Here is a 20,975-nt window from a genome sequence, read left to right as displayed (position 1 = left end):
GCGACTGTGCCGGCAAATTTGGCTCGGCAGCCTTTAGCTTTGCAGCATTTCATGAGCAATTTCTCCTCAGAATAGGTATAGAGAAGTTTATTATAGCAGGCTGTGGACCCGCATAAAATCAGGGTATTCTGAGCAGGGACAGGTGTATGAAAGGGAATTAAATGACTGAAAAAGGATTTCCTTGTGAGGCCGATTTCTTTCTTTTTTAAGGATTAATATAATTAATATCCTGTCCCGGGCGGGCCCTGTTCTCGCCCAGTGCAAACCAGCCCAGAATGTTAACTGGTTTTGCTGATTTACGCTAGCCAGCGAGCTCCTCCTGCATTCCAGTAACGTTCCTGCCAATCCATCCCCTGATGCTGTGCATCCTTGGGCCAGCATTTCCAGCATCTGTACTCCGAGCTGACATTTCTGGGGGAGTTTTCCCGGAATAGCCAGGTGCTGGGAGACGGGGCATCCTCTGCTCCGTGGCTGAAGCAGGAGTGGAAGACAAGGAGGCTGAGATGCAGGCGCATCCGTCTCTGCCTTCCCAGGAAAGGCCGGAGAGATGGGGGAGAAGGACTGCTCTCTGTGGAGGGCTGCGTGGGCGCAGCGGAGCCCAGCTGAGGTGCCCAGAGCAGCGCTGCGATTCCCTCCGTCCGAGTTCCCTCTCGCAAAACGGCAAGGGAGCTCGACTACGCAGTGAGCACTGCAGGAGATGAGGAGATCTGGCATTTCGCTGATGCTTCGGAGGATCTCGGGCACCGTGGTTAACTCCTCAGGCTCTATTTCCCCTCCAGCAGACTCTGGGCACCCCTAAACCACACCGCGGATCGAAGCGGATACTGGGAGAGACGAGGCTGCAATTCACTGTGGGATAGGACGTATCACGATATAAAATATTAGGGCTTTCTCAAAACCAGGGGCTGGAAGCAAAGCGACCTTCTACCTCCCAGCCACCACAGTCCCAAATCTCCAAAGTGACTTCAATCTCCCTCTCACGTCCGCGCGCGTCTCTCTCTGCCCCCGCCTGCCCATGCCGTCCTTCGGGGAGCTGGCGGAGTTTTATTTACAGCACAAAACACCACCCCTCGTCTTGTTGCCTTCCTCTGTCTTGGCCTTTCTCTTCTCTCGTCCCTTATTCCCCAGCAATGTGCAACCTCGAGGTGGCTGGCTGAGAAATAAAGAAAGAAGCAGGAATCCTGAACGCTTTCTGCACGTCCCTCGCCCTGTTCCACACAGAATTGTCTTTTGTGTATAGCCAGGCTAATGATTATTAATAGTAGATATGGGTTTATTTCAACAGGGGAAAAAAAAAAAAAGACACTAAGGGGGAAGGGGAGGGAGGATGAGAATGGGAGGGAAGAGGGGGAAAAAAGAAAAAAAAGAGACAGAAGAAACCCACAAGAAACTGTTCGCATTTCCCGAGACGTCGACAAAGCTTTTATGAATATAACTGGATTTGTAACAAGCATTGCAGCTGCATATAAGGCATTCAGACATGGAGACAATTTTACTAGATAATAGACTATCACGCAGGATACAATTTAAATTAAAAAATGCAATTTTCACCTTGAAATGAACAAATGATTACAATTTCTATACAAATTAAGGCATTCAGGCTCTCTTTCAGTAGTGGCATCAGTCCATGAAATATGACATAATTACCATGAAATACATTTTCAAATATTTTGATTTTTGTCCGCCGCTTTTAAAAAACATAGCCCCAGCTTCTGTGTGCATGTTCCTGTCTGTCTGTGTTGTGTGTGTATGTGTGTGGGGGAGAGAGCGGCTCGCATTATCCCACCTTCTGGGGAAAAACACATTAAAAAGAAAAGAAAAACTACCCAAAGATTAAGCTTCCCCCCCTCTCCCGCCTCCTCACTCCCCCTCCTCTTGACTTGCGAGATAAAATTAAAAAAAAAATCAGACAGAAAGAAAAGGAACGCAAGCGAAAGGCTCTAAAGCCTCCAGATTTATCTAAATTACTACGCTTATCTGCAAAAATCACATCTGCTAGTTATCTACTAGCTCCGCAGATCTCCTGCCCCCCCCCTTCTCCCTTAAAATTATGGTTTTTTATTCCTCTCTTTTATTTTTTAATTATTTTTCCATTATGTTGTCTTTTTATAGCTGGAGATACAAGGCGAATCAGAGAAATTGTGACCCGTGTGCTTGCCTGTGGAGGGGGAGGGAGAAGAAAAGAAGGAACGACGGGGAAGTTTGCAGGAGTAGGTGGGCTTCGGTGGGGCAGGGAGGGTGGGCGAGAGCGGCCCCGACGCCCGCCCGGGTGCCTTTGCAGAGGAGCCGTGCCCAGTGCTCTGCTGCTTTCCTGCGGCTGCGTTTACCCACGGTGAACGCTTTTTCTGCTGAGGTGATGCCACGCGGTTTCTTTTCCTCCCTCTGTTCAATAAAACCCACCGTGGGGACCAGGGTGGGAGCTGGACACCCGGCTCTGAATCATTAGGATAAATATTTTGCATAAAATTACGTGCTTGAGTAGCTAAAGGCAGAGTGCCTCTAGGGAGATTCCACCAACCCATCCTGATTTATAGCGATATTGGGCTCATAGCGTCGCACCTACGCACCCGCCGACGGAGTGTGGGGTGGGACGGGGCTCCAGCTCTGTCCCTTTGGCCTCCTGCCTAACCCCCACCCTTATTAAGCATATACTTAAATCAAAAGCCATTAGTGGATCAGGAGAAAGAACCGTGCCTGAAAATTAGTGATGTTGGCCGGTGCTTTCGTAGATCTGTACCAGACCGATCCTTTTTTATTTGTTTTTCTATTTATTTTTATTTATTTTTATTATATTTAAAATGGGTCGTAGGAATATTTCACCAGGTGGGTGGGTGCTGTGGTTAAATTGTGGCCTAGAGGGCAACCCAATATCTTCAGATGGAAACGGCGGGTGTGTTTGTGGGTGTTCATTAGCTGGGAAGGGGCGTTCTTTGCAGCCTGCTGATGGAAACACCTGAGTCACACAGCTGCCAGTCCTTGCCGTGATGACCAAAGGTTGGGCCCCACAGTTCCTCAGCTCAGGAGGAGTGAAAAGCTGCTCCTGTGCTGGAAGAGTCACTGTCTGGTTTGCCGCTCTTACCAGAAGTGCCTTGGAATTAGCTGGTACAGCCTTTGCCGCAGCACGCGATTGTTGGAGGTACATTTTTTTTTGGATGTGTTGTGGATATTGGGGTAACAAACTGGGAGGATGGAGCTGAGAGGGGTCCTGTTTGCTTTGCTGTGTGGCCTGAATTTGAAACTTGGCTTGATTTAAAGCTGTTTGCATGGACACTCGGTGTGAGGTGGGAGAACGCTGAACACTGTCCTTGTGGTGGGCATGACCAGCTCTGAGGCAAAATGTTTGCGGCTTTTTGTGCAGGGTTGTGTTGTGGAGAGCGTTCTTGAGGAAGCTCGTGTAGGGAGCTTGTCCTGCTTCCTCCATCCTCCCATGGTAGGTTCCTCCGATGTCCAAGCAGCCAAGCTCTGGTGCAGGCAGGTTTCTCTCCGAACACCTCTACAGCACTGAACCATCACTTTGGGTACCATGGAATAACTTTTCTTTGTGATATCTATCCTTCCCTCTCTCCAAAACTGTATCTCTGGGGGGAACGGGGAGCTCGCTGTGATATTTCCAGCCTCTGCTGCTTCAAGGTTTGTTGGTCTTGATTCCTATTTCCAAGATTTTTACTCTTAAAATCACGAGTGCCGAGGGCACATGTTTCTCACTGAAAATTCACCCTCTCTGATCTGTGGTCAGCACAACAGCATGTTAGGACGGAGGGGGAAAATAATCTCATACCAACTTGCAAATTCAGATGAGCTTGTGGCAAAAAATTGTTGCAGATGGCAGAGGGGAGCTCACATCCCACCGCGGGGGCTGGGGCCGTCGGAGACAGGCCCAGCTCCTTTGTTATCTACCTGGAGTATTTAGCCAAATTATGGAAGCCTTGGAATTTGTCCACGAGGAAATGATGGTGTTTGGTTTTCTGGGTGCTCGTGAGTAAGGTGGGGCTGAGGCTTGTTTAGCTGAAGTATCACACTCTCTAGTTGCCTGTGGCAGGAGCAACCTGGCAGAGGATACCAGGATTGGCCAGGAGATTATTTCCCACCCATTAGAAATGTTTTCATTTTTTATGAACATAGTCTTTTAAATTTTCCCATCTTGATCTAAAAAAATCTAGCAACTCTTTATATTTAATAGCAAACATTTAGTTTAGGGAAAAAAACAGAAGCAGAAAAAAATGCCAAGTATTGTTTTTTTACAGCAATCAATAATTTCAGCTGAGAAATTATTATTAATTTGGTGAAGAAGAGTGTTTTAAGGGAAGCTGAACCTGCTTGATTTACACTCCAGCATAAAATGTGGTGTGCTAACTGTGCTGGGGGCACTGTCTGCAATGGCTCCTTGGGGCTGGGGGGGGTGGACCAGGTTTGCTGTCCTGCTGGGTTGAAGATTCAGGCTGAGGTCACAGCTGAACTGAGTTTGTACGGCCTCAGCTCAGCTCCCCCCCACCAGCTAGATAGATAGCTCTGGCAGTCTTCACCACAACCGTGCGTGGTCTGCGTTTCATTTTTTATGTCATGAGCAGCAGAGCTAAAACCCTGGAGTTACACCTGACTTAATTTCACAGCCACAGTATCACCTTCCCTCCTCACCGACACGTGAAAAGAGGCAGGTTCTGATCTCTTATGAAGTGTCCAGGTAAAACCAAAACACTGAATGCCCCGACTTCAGCGAAGATGCTCTGGATTTAGAGGCATCCCAAAGAGCCTGTCCTGATCTTGGCAAGCCCAGTGTCTGCAGAGAAGGGAATTAGGAAAAGAGCTCTAGGAAAAGCTCCAGCACACCAAGCCTGGAGTCCCCTCCGGAGCTCTGTTCCTCAAGCACACGAGCACAGCCCTCGCGTGGGCTGGCTTAGGGCTCGGGTTTGGACTTCTATCATCTGTACGCAGCCCTGCGTCTCTATTTCACTGGGAGCTTGTTCTCTTAAACTAAACTACAGACAAATTGGTCTCTCCAGTCCCGGGCTCAAGCTTCAGATTGATACTAGGAAGAATACTTCACATATGTGTTTTCACTTACCTTCTATCCCAAATAAAGCCAACATATGCCTTAACTGATAGAGGTGCAGCCGCTTCTGGGGAGCCAGCGGGCACCTTGTGATTGGGATGTGGGAGAAGGAGGTCAGCATCCAGCTCCAGATGTTGGAAGAGAGCCATTATTCATTACCAGTCCCCAAAGCTGCCATCATCCAGCCAGATTTTCACATACCCAATGTATGTCTCAGCCTTACCTTGTCACAGAGTGGTGACACCTCTGCAGAGCTCAGCTCTCGATTTAAAAGCGACTTCCCAAACTTTGCAAGAGGATTTCAGCTCCTGAAGAGGTCCAGCCAAGCCCTGCTGAGCCCCCTAGATCTGATGACACCAGGAATCAGTGGGTTTCGGTTCATTATTCGGGTAAAGCCGCCGGTTACCAACGGTTTGTTCCACAGGACCGTGCCTAGCCTGGGAACCATCCAGATACCATCCCTAGCCATCCTAGGCTACCATCCATACCAACCTAGCCCGATACCATCCAGAGCCATGTTCTTCTCAAACCTTCAACTCAAACCTTCAACTTAAATGGGTGGCTTAAGCTTGTCAGTGGCTTCATCTCGCTCATTGTAGGTCCACTGGACATTAGAATGTCTGATACCTTCCCAGCATCTGATTTCTAACCAGCAGTCTACCCACACTGCAGACGGTGCCTTGCTGGAGAAATAGCTTTGGAGGAAGGCTCTTGAGCCCCAATTGTCATCTCACCGTGGCAGGAGGGAGGCCAGCGAGGCTCTCTGCGAGTGAGATGTTGTGCGGGTCTGGCTTTGCTGGGTGCTTGAGGAGGTTTGGGCTTAATCTGTTCTCCAGCCACGCTCAACAGGTGCTTTTGCTCGGCTGGGGAATCCTTCTTCCCTCGCAGCCACCGCTTGCTGTCACCACTTGACAGCTCCTGCAGCAGGGCTTTGCAGCCTTGGCCCTGGAGGGTGGCTGCAGAGAGCCAAAAGTGTAAGAGTTTTATTATTATTATTATTATTGAAATTGTAAAGCAATTAGTTGTAATTAAGAAAGATAAAACTTCAGACAGGGAAGCGCAGCAATTACGCTGGTGGAGAGCTGGCAGCAGCTCCCTGCCTGCAGAACAAGGGTGTTAACACCGCCGTAGTTCCTGGCTGCCAGTTCCTGGCTTCAGGAAGGACCCAACTGCCTGCGATCGTGGGCATCGCTCCATCCTCCCAGGGTGAGAAAGGGGCATTTTTTTAACTGAAAGCCTGAGGCACCCAGGCTAGCTCCATCCATTGCATTTTACAGAAAGATGAACCCACTTTTGCCCCAAAGAGGCAAACTTTTGGCCGAACGCAGGCGCATCCCTTTCTCCGTGTTAAAACCAAGGCTGCCCCATCTCTAGGAAGACTACCAGGGAATGGAGCAAGCTCCAAGGCATTCCCAAGCAAATTTTCACCTCTGAGGCTAGATTTTGCTTTAGTTTTGTTTTTTTTTTTTTCTTTTTTTGAAAACCTCCCTGTGCCTTTAAGGCTGGCCCCAGCTGGGTTTGCTACCCGACTGAAGAGGGTGCGAAATTAAGTTATGTGAAGCTCCTGCAGCTGAACCAGATGCGACTAAAACCAGGCTCTTTATGTATTCATGAGCTGTGTGGAAGAGAAATAAAAGGATTCATTACCACGCAAACTGTTACTAATGACATGTACCTGGTGCCGAGCACCTCTGGAAATCTAATGCGACACACTGGAGGAGAAAATGTATTCGCTTTTCAGAGGCCGGCGCTGAATGGAAAATTTCCCCTCCTTGGCCCTTCCTCATTCTGCATTCACTAAAAGCAACATTTACAATTCTTCTGCCATTATGTCCTACCAGGGCCTCTGCGCTTTCTGTCACGACCTTGATATTAGCTGAAAATTGGAAATTCGCTGGCATAGCGGAGGTGGGGAGCGGTGGGAATCAACTTGCTCTGCCTCCTGGTTTGCTGTGCGCTGAAAAAAGAAAGAAAGAAGAAAAAGAAAGAAAAAAGCAGCGCTTAACTCTTTTTAACTAGCCAGCAGGAAAAGGTGGAGGAAGCGTGAGCGAGAAGGGACGGGAGACAGAGATAAATGTGAGCGGCTACCGTTCAGCATCGTTTCACAGCCCTCGGTGGACGTTGCCTCTCTGCACAGGCTCTGCTGATGGCAGACAAGGTGCTAGGAAAGAAATTATTTATCTTAGCTTACCCCCAATCTCTTTCCCAGCCCCTGGATGTAGAAGCCAGCTTACGGGCTGCCTGCTCCGTGTTGGCTGTGCTCTGTGGCTGGTGATGCGCGTTGGCCAGGCGCTGAGCTCTGCCGTGCTTCAGCACCGCGCCGTCCTTTCTGCAGCCACATCGCCTAGAGAAAGCTGCTCATCCCCGAAGAGGACCTCTGCCGTGCACCTAGCATGGAGATAATCTTACCCCAAGCTAATTCCAGACTGCTTTGGCTCTTCTTTCCCCAGCCTGGCTGCTCCTTTTCTCACTCTCAGGTGTACTCAGGTAGTTAGTTGGGGGCTTTCTACAAGGTTTCAGCATAGATGGGTGGTAAATGTTCAGATAAGGTTTTGTCTGGATGCTGGGGAGTTGTGGGGAGGGACAAGGGTCTCAGCAATATCTGTATCATTCCTGATGTCTGGGTGCAGAGGGTAAATACTCCCAAAATGGAAGGAGAAAGGGTTCGGTGGGTTCTGTTCCTGCATCCCTTGGCACTAGTGCATCTCCAGTGCCTTCAGTCAGGTCGTTCCCGGTTTACCCCAGAGCTGGTCCCGTAATTTTCACCCTAACTGAGACATTTTGCTTAATGAAGGAGCAAGGAAAGTCTGCGCATGGGGGACAGGGTGGCAGGGAGAAGCAGTGCGGGAGCCCATCGGTGGGATGCACACAGGGAGGGAGCCTGTGCCTGTCTGCAAAATTACAGCTATCAAGTTTGAACCCACGTCTTGGTCAAGTGCTGTCTGTTGGCGCCCGGTTTGACCCCTCTACAACTACAGCCAACCTGAAGCTGGCAGAGCTGGGCTGGCTTGGGGTCTGACTTTGTCGCAGCCCCGAGGCTTTCTTGCGCTGTTAAGCAGCCACTGTGGGAAGGGGCTGCACTGCTGCCATAACCCAGTGCCTTTGCTGGTGACTTTTGACTCTCCAATGTCTGCATCCCTTTTAACAGAAAGGAGACACTTTCTTTGTGTGTTGGCTTTTCAGGAAAACATTTTGGAAGGAAAGCGCCTTTCCCTTTTTTTCCCTTGCATCCCTCTCTTCTCCCCATTTCTGGCTGTCTGTGCCTCCCTCCCCCCTTTTCTCCTTTCTAAATCTCTGGCCCTGCCTTACTCCCCCCCCGCCTGTCCCTCACCAGCCCTGTCACTTGTCAAGTTGCTTCTTATCCACTTCATTAGCCCCCCTTCCCTTGTTTACCGAGGGGCGTTTGTGTTAGTTGGAGAGCTTTCTAATTTAATCAAGGTTAGAGATGTAATTCCAGGTCTTGTTTGCCCAGCATGCTGGCCCTGCTCTCTGATTAATTCACAGGGCGTCAGATGTGCTGTTCTGCTTTGTTTGTCATTTTTCCCATCGCATTCTACTCCATCCTTCCTACACCAGGTGCACAGGGCTGGGAAAACACGCTGCTCGGGATAGGGAGACCAAGCTGCACCCAAATACCCAGGGACAGGGCTGCACGATGGCCTGAGTTCTGCCTCTCTTGAGATGCAACAGTCACTGGAGTCACCCTGAGATGACATCAGTGTAAAACAGGGCGATAGGAGATCCTAAGGTCTCAAGATTAGGAGCAAACCTGCCCAAAGTTCATGATGTCTTCGTGGGAACTAAGCCCTCCGTTCCTGTCCCTCCATGGTGGGGACGTCAATCCAAAAGGAGCAGCTGGGTGTGCTTAAATGTGAGCAACCAAGACTCAGCTGGGGAAAGCCATGGCTGACCTGAGCTGGTGCTGGCCACAGTCCTGCCTTGCATGGGAGGGTGGGGTAGAAACCCCTCCCAGCCAAAAACTGAGGGAGAAACAGAAGCCTTTGCTTTGATATTCTTTGCAAGCCATGAATGCAACCCTCTGGTTCTGTCTCCTCGAATCAGCAATTTCCCTTTTCTAACCCAACCTCTCTCCCTCGTCCGCAGGGAAAAGTGCTGGCTGCGAGAGAAAGGGTCATCTCCACCACCAAAGACCCCTGAGGAAAAACCAGCCACTCTCCCTGTGCCCAGTGTCTTCTCCTCCGAGGAGAGCCACGGATGGGCTTCAGCTCATCAGTTGCTTCCATCTGCCGCAGTCTAAATGCAATTAAAGGCAAGGAAGAGGAACACAAACCTTCTCCAAACCGCCGAGCTCAGCCCGCTGGCCTTCGCAGCGTCCTGCTGCCTCTTTCACGCCTCGCTAGCAGGTGAGCTGCGGACGGGAAGGGGGGATAAACTGGGACAGCTGGAGTTTTGCATATTGAACATGCCAAAATTGCAAGCGGATTCTTTGCTTACCGGGGTGGCATCCAGCCCCCTCAGTCTTCTCCCTTTTCTGCCTACTCCAGCACCAGACAGAAGAAAGGCAAGGGGAGAAGTTAATAAATAAATTACTTATGTCAGGAGTGGAAGAGGGAGCTGGCGAGAGCATCACCACTCCGATCCTGGTCGTGTTTCACAGCTGTTAAAAGCTGCCTCCTCCGATTGCGGTGATTAGGGAGAGCAGCAGCGTCCCAGACAGGGTACCACCACTGCTGCCCTGCCAGGAGGAGGAGGAGAAGGCATCCAGCCCCACCTGGGTGTTTTGTAAGCGCTGGCATCCTCCCTTTGGAGGGAAAGGTGTAAGATCTCATTTTCCCCAGATCCTTAAAACTCATCCAACAGCAGGCAAGGGAGAGAACAGAAATTGGCTTCACTGCAGCGTCCATGAGCCTCTCATGCACGTGTTTTGGGGCAAAACTTGAAGTGAATTTGGTTTGAGTGATGGTTGGCAAATGGAGACCGAGTCTGGTGCTAGGCTCTCCGAGGAGCTCAGGCTTTGTCTTGACGTTTGGATTTCCCGGTCTGAAAATCTTCCTGCTTGTTTCTGTCCCCACCACCAAATTTATTGATCGTGTTGGGTCACAATTCTGGGATAACAGCTCTCAGCTGTGTCTGAACATGAATCAAAACCCGGGCGCCGTACGGTTGTCAATCCAACCTCGAATCAAAGCTGTACAAGTGAGATCTTACATCTGTGTGTCCTTCCCGTTGTTGAAACCCGATGAGTTGAGGGGCTTGTGACAAATAGCTAATCCACATCATCCACTGCATGGGATTGAGGTGCACGTCCAAAGCATCTGCCAGCAGTCCCTGCTGGAGAGAAGGTTTGGACCTGGAGAGACCCTCAGCCTCTTGAGCAGCCGCCTCCCTCTTGTAAACCAAAAAAGGAGAAAATAGGAGGAAGAAGAGGTAGATTGTATTAGTAAAACCTGTGTTGTTAGCACTCACTTTTCCTTCCCAAACTACTCATGCAATACCCTCTGTCCAACCATCTGCTCCGGTGGGATGCAGCCACCCTTCTTTCTTGATGCAAAGCGCGCGCTGGGCAGGAATTAATGCTGTGTCCGCGTGAAGAGGCTTCATTTCCATACACTGGCTGTTGACTGCATATCGTGCTACAGCTTTGTGGTGCACGAGAGGTGTGAACTGTCATGACTGATTTGGTGGCATTTTGCAGGAGTAGCAACAGCCTTGCGAGAGAACTGGGTCCAGTGTTTGGCAACTACCTTGACAGTATTATTTTGCACAAAGATGGGCGTAGCGAGGCATCGCCTGGAGGTGCTGACAGATGTTTCAAGGGTCTCTGCTGCATAGATAGTCCATTTGCACGGCCTTTCTTTGCACACAAGCATCCATCACCTGGGTATGATACCAAATATTTGCAAAACTGGGGAATCCAGTTTGAAAGCAGCAGTCCTGGCTGTCCCTCGACTGCCTGCTGGGGAATAGGTGGCTTTGGCCCATGGTTTCATGCCTGAACTACAGAAATCGCTATCTGTGATATGCTGGGAGATGTTTCTCAGCGGTAAAGCAGGGAGAAGCTTACTGAAGTAGTGGTCCTGGGTAGCTGTAGGAATTAGGTTCGTGTCCATTGGCCCTGCTCCATGGTTCTGGGAAGCTGTGAGATCATTTTGCACCTCGATTCCTCATCTACAAAGCAGGGGTAAATAGGGTTTTCATCTGTCATGGAGGAACAGCGTGATACCACTTAAGACTAGAAGTAATTATTAAATGGGAAGTCTTGGAGGTCTGTAAATGTGGGCTCTTTGCCTGGGAGTTGCCACCCCGAAGAGATGTAGGAATGTATGCCCAGCAGCATTGATGCCCTCAGCCTCACCATACAGGCACGGCTGCAGCCAAGTGGAAGAGGAGGGTGTAACTTTAAGGATTGCCTTGGAATGTTTGGAACTACAGTCCCCAAAATAATGGGGTGGAGAAGGAATGGGTTAATATTTCTAGGGAAAATGGGTGTGGGATGAGTAGGGCACTGAGGGCCCTTGTAGGGGCTGGACTGGGTGGCCTGGCATCACCCCTAATGATGGAGGAAGAGTGCTTCATTTTAAACAAGGTTAGGGTGAGAAAAGGGGAGGAAAAAAAGGGGAGAAGGATGGAGGAGGGAGGGGGGGAACGAGAGCGCTGGCCACTCGAATTTCAGGGCTCTCAGGGAAAAGCGGAGCCCTCAACTATTTTCCCAGGCTGTGAGAAGGCATCACAGCTGGCTTCCCCCCAGCCCGGCCAGGAGGGAGAGTCTGAAGCGGTGCCAAAGTCTTAGCGTCCGTAATGAAAACGGGAGGTGGAGAGGTTACGGGCGGGCTCTCCCTGGCTGGAGCAGAAAGATGAGACTTTCCCCGTGCGCAGCTGCTCACCACATTGCCCGGCTCGGGGAAAAAACAATGTCAGGAGCCTCTGACAAGTTATCAGCTGCGGTTAAAAGGAGCTGACAAGTGGGGGAGGCAGCCCGGCCGAGCAGACCATAAATGCAGGTGTTACTGAGGAATTATCGCCTTCCCCATGGCCTGGGCAGTAGTAAATCAGCCCTGTGACCGTATCATTTGGGGCCGAGGATGCTCAGAGCCAGCAGGGAATTTTGGTCCAGGAATGGGCTCAGGGAGTGGATCCCAAGCTACGTTGGTTGGCAGGGATCACATCCTAGTCGGGATTCAGGGGCTCGGTGGGCACCTACGTCCTCGGAGGGGCTCAAAACACACCAGCTATGGGAAAAAATAAAAAAAAAAGCCAGGCAGTTCCCATTTTAGTAACCAAAGCAGAAAGACAATTATTTTGCTTCCTTCTCCCTTCTTTTCTCCTTCCATAATCAGTTAGTCTCTGCCCCTCAACAGGGATCAAGAAATCCTGCTCCAAATGCAATTTATCTGCTTGATGTTAAACACTCCATGTGCAAGGTGGAGAGCAGGATGGCAACCAAAAGGTGTGGGACAGGGCAGGGAGTGGCAGCTTGGCCGTAGCCGACAATATTTTAGTGTTGGTGTAGACTAGAGCCTTTGGTTCTTGGCTCTGAGTCACGAGTAAGTCAGTGGACGCTGGGGTTTCAGCTGACTCCCACCATCACCTCGCCCCTCAGCTCCCCAAGCCACAAACATGTGACTCCGGGTGTCTGGGCACAAGGCTGCACGGTCCTGCAGTCAGCTTCTTGGAAATCAGGCCTGATGTAATCAGCCAGCTCCTATTTTTGCTAGCGTGGAAACTGCTTCCAGCTCGTCTCCTCGGAGTGCGTTCCGTTTCTTCCTTCAACAGATTTATTCATTTATAATCTGCCGTTCGCTAGCAAGGTCCCACTGCGAACGCAGCGGCCGCGCGGGCTGGCGAGGCGCAGATCTCGGATGTCTTTGGCCTCTCGAGAAGGGCAGGGGGGCTGCGCCGAGAGACCCGGGTACCCTCGAGCATCACAGGTTGGGCATCCTTGTGCTGAAGGAGGGATGGGTCCATGTTCAGTCACCCTGTTAATAACTTGGTGTAGCTAATTACTGCACTCCCTGCGTCTGTACGTACACTCCAGGCTCTGCTTTCGATCGCTGCAGCCGCTCTGTGTTCTTGAGCTACGCAAGAGCCAGTGACCGCACGCTGCATCGCTCTGGGTCCGGGATGGAGGGAGCTGGTGCCGTGCGGAGCAGGCACCCAGCATCTCTGCGGGTGGCTGTCCCGCATCCTTCCCAGGGCCCTGTCTCCACCCCAGCCGCGTCCTCCCCTTGCATGCATTCGTTCCCTGTGGGAGCCGTCCTTCCTCCAACGCTTATGACTGCTTCCAGCTTTGGAAATCTAATTTCCAATCGGCAATCCATCAGCTTGGCACGACTAGGCTGTAAAAACGTCGCCAAGGCCTCCCGAATGCCCCTCGTCTCAATAGCAAGGCTCCTCTTCCCGCTGCGGGGAGGATGCTCGCCCGTCGGGGAGAGCCGCTTTGTTCCCCGGCAGGCGTAACCGGAGCCACCGGAGCAATTCCCAGAGAACAGCGTTGCACAGTGGGACGATGGCCGGGAACAAGCTCCCCAAGGAGAGGGGAAACAAAAGGACCGGGCCACTGGGATAAAATTTCTGAAGCCAGCGCTGGGCTATCCGGCCGGAGCAGGGCTTTGCTTTGAGCCGAAGAGCCGCAGCGCTGCTGACAGGCGCTTCACCGAGCGCAGCATTGGCAGGGCAGAGATCCGCTTGCATTCGTGCGCGGAGAAGGGGCGGCTTGTGCCATACCTACCTCGGCTACAAGCCTGCGAACGCACTGGGAACATCTCGGGCCCCGCAGGCGGGGCTGGGTGCTGTGGGCGTCGAGGGGAACACGCGGACCTGCCGGCGTTTTACGGCGTTGCCTGTTTGTAGCAAGCCTGGGGGGGATGCGCAGCTGCGGGCTGCAAACGGCGTGGGAAGGAGCGGCTCCGTGCTGCTCTGTGTGTTGCCTGCTTGTGCTGCGGAGCCTCTCGGGAGCGTAGGGATAGTTTGCAGTCTCTTTAAACAACACCCTGCGTGGCATCTGCAGCATCGGAGGGTGAGGGCAGAGGAGGGAAGGCATCACCCGAGCAGGCGAGCGGAGGCTGCCGCAGACCTGCGGCTCGAAGGACCCATCGCAAGGGGTTAAAGACGCGTCCAGGCTTCGCCTTCCTCTTCCGAGCGAGCAGAGCGGTGGCTGCCATGCCGAGCTTGAGTTTCACAAGCAGCTCTGGCTATAAAATACGATCGTGTCTCCTGCACTGATTGATGGTTCCAGTGAAAACATCAGGCAGATCGGCCCAGGGGGGATCACGTTTTCCAGGGCGCAGCCGGCTGACATCCTATCCCCCTTGGCAAGCCCGGCAGCAAGCTGGGACTGGTTGCGGTCGTCCCACTTGATACCCAGCCAGGGATGGAGGGTGGAAGAGGAGCGGAGGGGAAGCAGCATCTCTCTGGGGCTTGAACATCATGCCCGGGTGGGTCGCTGCTTTTGGTCAGCCTCGAGCCCTTTGCGGCAGCTATGGGGAAGGTTTGGTGATGGCCAGCCCCAGGTCATAGGAAACGCTGAAGCAAACCTCCTCCTCCTCCATCACACGCTGCGGTGAATTTGGGGTGTTGGTCAGTGAGCTATGGACAGCTGCCTTCCCATTTCACCCCAGGGCTATCCCAGCGGCGTTCCCAGTGCCTGTGTGGGTAGCTGTGCTCTGGTGTGTAGCCTAAAAGCTCTTTGCCAGCCCATTGAGTGTGCAGAAAGATGGTGACAGTAACCAGCTGTGGAGGTGCTAACCCAGAGGGGTTACCGGGAGCCGGGGAATTAATGGTTAGACAAAGCAGAGGACGGTAGCACAGCTCCCTTGGTGCCAGTGTCTTGTTTTAGGCGTAGCAAGGCCACCCTGGGGCTCGTTTTGCTGGACAGTATTGATGTGTAACCCCTAAGCAGCAGCGGTCGCAGAGGGAACAGCTACAAAGGAGAGGGAGTCGAGGGGAGCAGGTGCGTTTCTGGGTCCCCGGCTGGAGCTTGCTTCCTTCCTTCCCTCCTTCCACCTCTTTTTGTTCCCTGCTTTGAGGCACCAGCAGCAGAGACTTGGGGCTGAGAAAACAACGCTCGCAGCTGGATTCTGGGCAGCGGGGTGGGAAGCACTGGGGCTGTTCCACCATGCTGTGCCCGTACCCGCAGATCGCAGCGCTGGGACGCTGACGGCAGCCTGGGGTCACGCCGCCTTGTTCCCGGCAGCGGGCTCTGCGGCCAGGAACGACCCTGCTTTCCATGCTGGCAAAAGCGTTTCTCCTGGGGAGCCGAACGCTGCCTGGAGCCGCTTTGCAAGTGGGGGGCCAGCGCTCCCCCTCTGCAAGCAGAGAGTGAAGGGGCGCATGGGCATCTCCTCCCCCTCCCCTTCCCTGCAAACACTTGGAGAAGGAGCCGTTGGCCAAGGCGAGCGCCTTCATAGCCGGTGGGTGATGTCAGGGCGGCGGGGGGCAGCCCCAGCTGTCTCCGGACATCCCCCTGCCACCCCCGGATTAGGGCCAGGCGGGCGGGAGGAGGCGGAGGGAGGGGGGCACGCATTCCTGGGGATCGGGCGTCACTCCGGCGCTCCCCTCCCCGCCTGTGCATCCCTCCCCGCTGCGGATTCACTCGAAGCCACGTGCCCCCCACAACCACCGCCTCTGCCCCCCACAGCCTGCTCCGCCGTGGGACCTGGAGGGGTTGGTCTGGGTGCAGGGGGTGCGAGCCTGGGGGTCGTGCAAGGAAGAAATGGGGTGCAAGAAATCAGTCCATGGCAATCTCAGCCCCAGATTTTTGGCTTTTCCCCCCTTTCCCAGAGTCCCCTCGCACGCTTAACCCTGTCCATGGGCCAAGGGCGGGAGCAGAGGACTGGGAAGCCCCATTGCCGCTTCGTTCTTTGCCATGGGGGTCAGTTATTTCCCAGGCTTGCTCCCACCTCCGTGCCTCAACATCCCCAGCCACTAAACAGGACGGTGAGGCTGCTGCACCCTCACATCCCAGCGTGAGAAGGGAGTCCCTGCAGGAAGGGTTTTAGGATGTTTCTGTGAATACAGAGCCAGGCTGCACCCTCGGAGAAATTTTGATCAAGCAAGGCTCTCTAGGAGCCCAAAGTCAAATTAAACCTGTTCCCCGCAGCCCCCAGACTCCACTGTGCGCTTTTAGGTAGGCACCAGGCTGGGATCCCCCCTGCTTGCACTCATCAACACTCACCGGGCTGCAGATGCGATGCTAGAGGTCCCACAGACTGGTCCCACAGCCGTCTCGGCAGACACCAGTTTGTCTGTGGAGAGGGCACAGATGTCCCCACTGAGACCCCTGAGATTCCTGCTCCAGGCTGACCCCTTCCCTTTCCCACCCTCCTGGAGCAGGGATGCTCCCACCCAGCTCCAAGCCCTGCTCCTGGCATCCCTCGTTTTCGGGGCGTCACGTATTTTCACAGGCTGGGAAAAAAAGCGAGCGGGGAGCTGCCGGAAGGGTCGATCTCGCGTTGATTAAATGTTTTGGATGGCACCGGTAGGCGATGCGGGGAGAATTGATTGTCCCCGGCAGTTTTGCCCGCCTGGCACTGCGAAGCAGGCACCGAAATGTCAGGTTTGTGATCTCAAATCAGCGATCACGATGCGGGGCAGGGGTAAAAACACAAAAGAGTGGGGTGGGGGAGAAAAAATCTTCAACGAAAACAATGCCAGAGCAGGGCTGCCTCTGTGATAATATTAATAATTAGTATGGGGGGGGAAGAAAATCTGCAGGAGGGAGCTGCTGTTTGTAAGTCATTTTCTGGGTGCTGTGTACATGCAGATGCCTTATCACTGAAGGATGGAAAATAGCAGCTGAGATGGTACTGCAGATACATTTTAAGCACCCAAATGCTGGGCTGGGGAGCGGGGGGGCTGCGCTGCAAAGGGTGGATCGCTGCGCGGGGGCCTGGTGCTGAGCCCGGGGCGCAGGTTGTAGGGGCAGGAGCAGGGTTTAGGGCAGAAACCTCCCCAGGAGAGGGACTATGGGTGCAAGTGGCCTTTGGGTGTGAAGAAATGGTGATGCAAGGGAAAACCACCTGTCCCTGCGGCCGTGGGGACGAGGATGATGCTTTGCCTCGGTCCATGGGGTAGAGGTTCATGTTTTGCTGCAGTTCATGGGGACGAGGATGACACTTTGCTGTGGTCCATGGAGATGAGGTTGACACTTTGCTGTGGTCCATGGGGATGAGGTTGACGCTTTGCTGTGGTCCATGGGGATGAGGTTGACGCTTTGCTGTGGTCCATGGGGATGAGGCTGACGCTTTGCTTTGGTCCACGGTGACAAGGTTGATGCTTTGCTGTGGTCCAGGGAGATGAGGCTGACGCTTTGCTGTGGTCCACAGGGACGAGGTTGACGCTTTGCTGTGGTCCAGAGGTAGGTAATGATCAGGATGCTGTGGCATTTAGTGGCCGGGCACGGGGATATCGCCGTTTGCAGGACGATGCCCACACCCAAGGTGAAAGCGATGGTGAGCTCTCCCTCTCCGCTGCTGAGGGTCCAGCCTCGGCACGGAGCAGATCGGGGAGCACTCACTGTCCCCCCCCATGGGTCCAGTCCCATGGAACCAGGGCTGAGGCTGTGCCCCATCGTGCCCCCAGCCTCTCCCCATCCCTCAGGGGTTGGTTTGATCAGCAAAGTGGGGGGGGGGGGGTGTTGGAGGCAGCGGGGGCTGCAGCTGGCAGGGGAAAGGCTGCGAGGGAGCCGCTTGGCAGATGCAGAAGTTTGCTCTTAATCCCGAGCCGCCCTGGGCCAACTCTGCTGCGGTTCCCTGCTGCTGCCAGAAACCCCGTTTATTCGCCTTTCGAGCCAACCTTGAGGCCATCAGACAGCAGTGAGTAATTTATCTCCTGGGGGGACTTCCCCGGAGAGCTGGAGGAGGAGGAGGAGGAGAGAGACGCCGAGCCGGGCTCTGCTGGCGGCCGCGCCGGTCGCCTTCACCTGTTCCTCTTCTCAAGCAGCCTGGCTCCAAAATAATTCAGGCTCCCAGACAAGCCCTCCCTGGGGTAAACTGAGACACGCGGGGCTAGGTATGCCCCTCGCCCCCTGCCAAAGCTGCAGGGCTCCCACTGAAGGCTGACCCACGCCTCCGAGGGTCTGGGAAGGGGCACCCAAGCCTGGGAGGAAGGGACCGAGGTGTCCTCGGATGCCTTGGAAGGAGGGTGCTCTCCTCCGCAGCGATGTAGCCCATGATTTTTAATTGCGCGGTGAGCGTGCGACGGAGACGGGGCGGTGCGGGGGCTTTTGGCCGCCCAGTGCCTTTATTTGCTTTTCAGGATTTTCTTCTAGCCCGGAGAAGGGGGAGTCACATCTTCGAGCTTCCTAGTGTTAGCCCGAGGGATGTGAATCCCCTCTTTATTTATTTTAGCTGGAAGCTGACATCCTGCTGTATTCTCATGACTCCAGGACCTGGGGCTTTAGCAAAAAATGCTAAATATTAGAAGACTGTCTGCAATTTTGCAGCATTTTTGGAGTGGAAGGGGAGTGCGGGCGCTTGCTACAGCCCTTAAAACTGCAGTTTGTTTGTTGAACGGGGCCGACACACCCGGACGCTCTCCCCCCTTCTTGCTGGTCGGTGTTTCTTTGCTTTCTCCCATCTGCGCTGTGGGAAGGTCCAGCTCTCGAGCTGAACTCTGCGGCTCTCTCCTTTCGCCCCACCAATTTAAACCCACTGTCATGTCCCCCAACCCAGCCCCATGGCCACTTCTCCCAGTCCCAAGCCCCTGTGGATGCACAGCCCCAGTCTTGCAGCCCACTGGTGGCTGTGGGGCCGCTGGTTTTCCCCGTTTGCGGAGAACGGGATAAAGACCACCATCTGCCGCTAAGTCCTTGTACTGCAAACATCTCCTCCCCGGACCCCCGAGGATTTCTCTGCTCTCCCAAAGCCACAATGCACTGAACAGACAGAGGAGGCGAAGCCTCAGGCAGAAAAGGTGAGAAGGGAGAAATAATATAAGGCAGAAAGGGAGAAAAAGCAGGTCGAGGGGGTCTTCATCCCCCTAGAAAACCATCTTCTCAGGATGCGCAAGATTTCTGCCTCTCCCCTGCAGCACATTTATTTTTCTCTCTTGCCGCTGCCTCCATTCCTGTGTCTCTTTTCTCCTCCTCATGCTTTTTCTGAAGGGATGGAAAAATAGAAAGACAACGGACTGAGCCCGAAAAATCAGTCCCTGGAGGTGGAGTAGGTGATGCCAGGCGGCTGCTGCCCCAGGACGGTAAAGCCCTGCGTGGGGAGGGAAGGGAGCGCGGTTTGGGGGGGCTGATGTGGTGGCTGCTGCCTCTGCCCCGGGCAGGCGATGCACCGTGAACAGCAGGGAAAAAAATAGTTTCAACCTCGGGGACTTTTCCGACAAGCAGAGCTGAAGGGGATTTACAAAGCTGGGGTTTGGCTTGAGCCCATGTTTAAAGGCGAGATGTTCCTTTTATCCTGCAGCCAGCCCAGGCCCTTCCCTGCATCCTACCCGGCCCTTCACCCCCCGTAGTATCCCTGCAGTGAGTTTCTTCTGGCCCCTCCTTGGGAAGCAAGGTGGAAGCCCCGCTCCCGGTCAGAAACCCTCGCCCACCACCCCCTTGGTACCAGCGAAAGGTAAAAGCAGCCTCTTGGATTGCATTTAGTACTTGCTCTCCAGCCTGAAACGCTGGCTGGGCAGGAAATCCGCCCTCAGGACACTGTCCGTAGGATTTCTAGGAGGAATTCGGGCAGGCTGCGAAAGGAGGGAGCCCTCAGTGTCCCCCCAAACCAGCCTGCGAACAGGCTCTGGCTGGGGAAGCACTGCAAAAGGAGCCTGAAGTCCTGGGATGGGACAGTGGAGAGAGAAGGTCTGCGGTGGTCCGGGGCAGTGCTCCTCTGGAGAAGGGATGCGGCTGGGGCTGCGGGGTCTGCAGGGGGTCGGATCCCGTAAGCTAAGAGCAGAGATTCCCTCTCCGTGGAAATCTGTAGTGAAATCAGCTGGCGCGATGGGCAGGAGAGGACGCTGCGGCTGGGAAGTGGCGGTGGGAGTTTGCAAAGCGGGGAGGTGACCCAAGCTCCAGCCCCTTCCAGGCACGTCTGGGGTGAAGCAGCACCCCGGTTTAGAGCGAGTCCCCCACCCTCGGGGCATTGCAGGCACTGCAGCGTGTCCTGCCACACAGAGAGGCCTCGGCAACGTGTATTCAGTATTTCCCCTGGCTGCAATCTGCTGCCTGGCGCAAGCATTTCGACGTCATTTGTGGACTCTTCTGAGGGAGGTAAAGCAGGTCGAGGGAGGTTCTGCTCCCCCTCTACTCAGCCCTAGTGAGGCCCCATCTGCAGTACCATGTCCAGTTCTGGGCTCCCCAGTTCAAGAAAGATGAGGAGCTACTGGAGAGAGGCCAGCGGAGGGCTACGAGGATGAGGAGGGGACTGGAGCATCTCTCCTACAAGGAGAGGCTGAGGGAGCTGGGCTTGTTCAGCCTGGAGAAGAGAAGGCTGAGAGGGGACCTTAGAAATGCCTCTAAATATCTGCAGGGTGGGGGTCAGGAGGACGGGGCCAGACTCTGTTCAGTGGTGCCCAGCGACAGGACAAGGGGCAATGGGCACAAACTGAGGCCGAGGAAGCTCCAGCTGAACCCGAGGAAGAACTTCTTCCCTCTGAGGGTGACGGAGCCCTGGCCCAGGCTGCCCAGGGAGGCTGTGGAGTCTCCTTCTCTGGAGATATTCCAGCCCCGCCTGGCCGCGGTGCTGTGCAGCCTGCTCTGGGTGACCCTGCTTGGGCAGGGGGTTGGGCTGGGTGACCCACAGAGGGCCCTGCCAACCCCACCATGCTGGGATTCTGTGATTCTGTGAAAGGACTGTCCCCCAACACCGGTTAAGGCAAACGCAGTCAAGCGCCTGCTCTGTGGCTTGGTGTTTGTGTGCCGTGCTCGAGGCGAGGGGTGATCCCCTCCGCCCTCGGGATGCGGTGCCGGGGTTTTCCAGCCCCGCGCCCTGCCCTGAATTGCGGCCATTCCCAACGCGTGTGTGAAGAG

This window comes from Opisthocomus hoazin, chromosome 16, assembly GCF_030867145.1.
Source record: "Opisthocomus hoazin isolate bOpiHoa1 chromosome 16, bOpiHoa1.hap1, whole genome shotgun sequence".
Lineage (NCBI taxonomy): Eukaryota > Metazoa > Chordata > Aves > Opisthocomiformes > Opisthocomidae > Opisthocomus > Opisthocomus hoazin.
This window is presented reverse-complemented; position numbering follows the sequence as displayed.